This window comes from Buceros rhinoceros, unplaced genomic scaffold (assembly GCF_000710305.1).
Source record: "Buceros rhinoceros silvestris isolate BGI_N320 unplaced genomic scaffold, ASM71030v1 scaffold2871, whole genome shotgun sequence".
Taxonomy (NCBI): domain Eukaryota; kingdom Metazoa; phylum Chordata; class Aves; order Bucerotiformes; family Bucerotidae; genus Buceros; species Buceros rhinoceros.
The window spans coordinates 69,141-72,274 of record NW_010394646.1 but is presented as its reverse complement, the minus strand read 5'-3'; positions in this window follow the sequence as shown (position 1 = coordinate 72,274).

Sequence of the window (3,134 nt, the reverse complement as noted above, 5' to 3'; positions counted from 1 at the left end):
CTTTTCGTCTTTGCCCTCCAGAGGACATGATACGTTAGCTGAGAAGCTCATTTAAGAGATATTTAGTAAGCCCAAAATTAAACTTCAGATCTGTGTTGTCTTTGTAGTGCACCTCATCGTTCTGTTTTATTGTATGAATTTTAATATGCTGTTCTCCTCTTTATTGCTAGATGATCTTTTCCTAGTCCTTGTGAAATACTCAAAGCAGTCTGCTAGACAAATAAGTGTTTAATGTTCTGGCCCTGGTTCTAGTCACCTTAGAGTTTGCCATCGCAGAATTCAGGATAGTTGGTGTTGGAAGGAACCTATGGAGGTCATCTGGTCCAAACCACCAACTGAAACAGAGGAGGATTCCTCTGAACGTCAGGAAACACTTTCATTGTGAAGATGACCTTAAAGTTATTCAAATGCCTTCTAGTCACAGTCTTGGGCAACCAGCTTGGGCTTTCCTCCAGTCCTCAAATATCTTTCTCAAACTACTATGGTTTTTCAAAGATTGAGTGGCCTTGCAATGACTCCAACCACCTTTAGCACTTGTGAGTGCACCCCACCATGACCCATGGATTTATGTGTGCCCGGTTGTCTTATGTATTCCCTGATCTGATCTGCTTCCAGCAAGGTTATGCCTTTCTTGCCCAAAACTTTCCCCTGGTCACTGTGGCTTGGGATTCCTGAAGGCTGGTCTTGCTAGTAAAGTCTGAAGGGAAGAAGGCTTTCAGGACCTCAGCCTTTTCCATGTCACCGGGCCACTGCCTCAAAATCTCCTTAGTTTTCCTTTTGTCACCTACGTACCTATAGAAGCCCTTTTTGCTGCCTTTGACATCCCTGACGTGATGAAATACCTTTTGGGTGTTGGCTTCCTAACTGCATCTCAGCATGCTTGGGTAGCGTCTCTCTGTTCCTCCCAAGTTACCTGTCCCTGCTTCCACCCTCTGCAGTCTTCCTTTTTGTATCTGAGTTTTGCCAGGAGCTCCTTGTTCGTCCATGCAGGTCTCCTGGCATTTTTACCCGACTTCCAGGTTGATGGCTCTTGAGCTTACACAAGGAGATCATTGAATATTGACCAGCTTTCTTGGGCCTCTCTTTCCCCCAGTACCTGTTCCCTTGGGATTGTGCCAGTAAGATCCTTGAAAAGGACAGTCTGTTCTGAAATCCAGCACTGTCATTTTTCTTTGTGTCCTCCTCCCTCCTCCCCGATTCTGAGCTCCACTGCTTCTTGGTCACTGCAGCCAAGGCCGCCTTTGTCCTTCACATCCCCAGTGAGTCTTATTCGTTTGTATGAGGTACAGCAGAGGCCCACCTCTCCATATTGACTGCTCTATTGCTTGGTTCAGGAAGTTGTCACTGATGCTGCCCTGGAACGTCCTGGATTGCTTGTGCCTTGCTGTGCTGTCCCTCCAGCAGATATGGGGGTGGTTGAAGCTCCTCATGAGGACCAGGGCCTGTGAACCTGTGGCTGCTTCTAGCTTTATACAGACACACTTATCCATCTATTCATCTTGTATCCCTAAAGCAAGATCTCACCGGATCTCATTTTCCACCCATAGATTTACTGCTCTTGTCCTGCTGCTTCTTATATTCCTACACACTTGCTCTGGGCCATGCTTCTTTCTTCTCCATTTCCTACCATTCCATAACTTTCAGGTTAAGTGTAAAGAGTCTCATTCTTCACTGACATTAAACTCAGTAGAGATGATGCTTAAGCATCCTTCCTCTCTTTTAATCATTTCAGCTAGTTCTGTGAAGCACAAATGTCCCTGCAACCTTGACAGCAATAACTGTCAGGAAATACATGCGGCAGGCTCAACATTACTCTTGACATTTTCATTCTTTTTTTGTTTTGTTTTTTTTTTGTTCGTTAAAGCAAAATCACAAAATAGTGAACATGAAAACTTTTGGGAACAATGTACACATAGTTCTAAAATGACCAAGTGACTAAAATACACTAATTATTTACTCATTAAGAACGCAGACCATGAGACATAAAGAGTAAAGACTAAAGGAGAATTCACGCTAAGAAAAGAAAATCATTAATGAAGCAGTATCCTGTAACACCCTAGCAGCGTTATAAAATGTGTTTCTGATTTTATTTATCGACAGAAAAGTTTTCTTCAGCAAAATTATCTTCATTTCTAACCAGCCCCACACTGTGTTGTTTTGGGAATAAAACATTCTGTTTGTTTATGAGTAACTGGTATGGCTTATGACTTGTTCAGCGTGTATAGTGTAATTGCATAAGTGTGTTTTTATACAGCAAAAAAATATTTGATGTAAATCTTTAAAGGAATATATCTTTCTCATCTCGTGAGAAAAATATTGTTTTTCTAACTCATCATAAACAGCCGTGTGATTAGTATCGAAACATTTATAACCATAGTAAACAAAGAAAACATACTCCATTGTACAGGAATATATTATAATAATGAGCTATTAACTTGTTGGAAACAAGCTAATATTGCCATTTGTAGCAATATCTAGAGCTGTACACAAGTGTAATTTCACATACAAAACATGTTACAGATTATTACCACACACTGTAAAATGTATTTCACTTGGGAATAACAAATCTAAAGAAAAAAATGAACCCCTTTATCCTTGAAATTGGAGACTTTATTATCAATTCACTGACAACAGCGTTTGGAATCGCACTTACCCCAAAAAAGCCTTGATCACTTCAATGATTCATGTCCTAAACAGCACAGAAAATAATGAGAAAATCTGACAGCACCTCAGATTGCTGCATTAATCTGCATAAATCAGATTGAGTATTAACTGCATGTCAAGCATCCCTTCAAAACCCGCTAGGTTAGGCTACAGCTGTTTAAATGCATTCCTAGGAGGGCCAGTGAAAATTAATATGGATCATATAGCAAAATAAAAAGTAGCAGAGTCAGAAAGACTGAGAACTTTAGGAGTCTGAGAATATAAATTACCACATTGCACATTTCATCTGAGTACACAAGATAATTTCCTGGCAATGAAACAGAGAAAACAACAAACTACTTTTGTGGTATGTTAAAGGAATATTGTCTGTAGTATTAAGTACAATTCTTTTGTGCAATGTATATTAACAGTGAACACACTGTAGTTAAGTGCTATCTAAAGCAATTTACATCAGCATTTAGTCTTCTCTC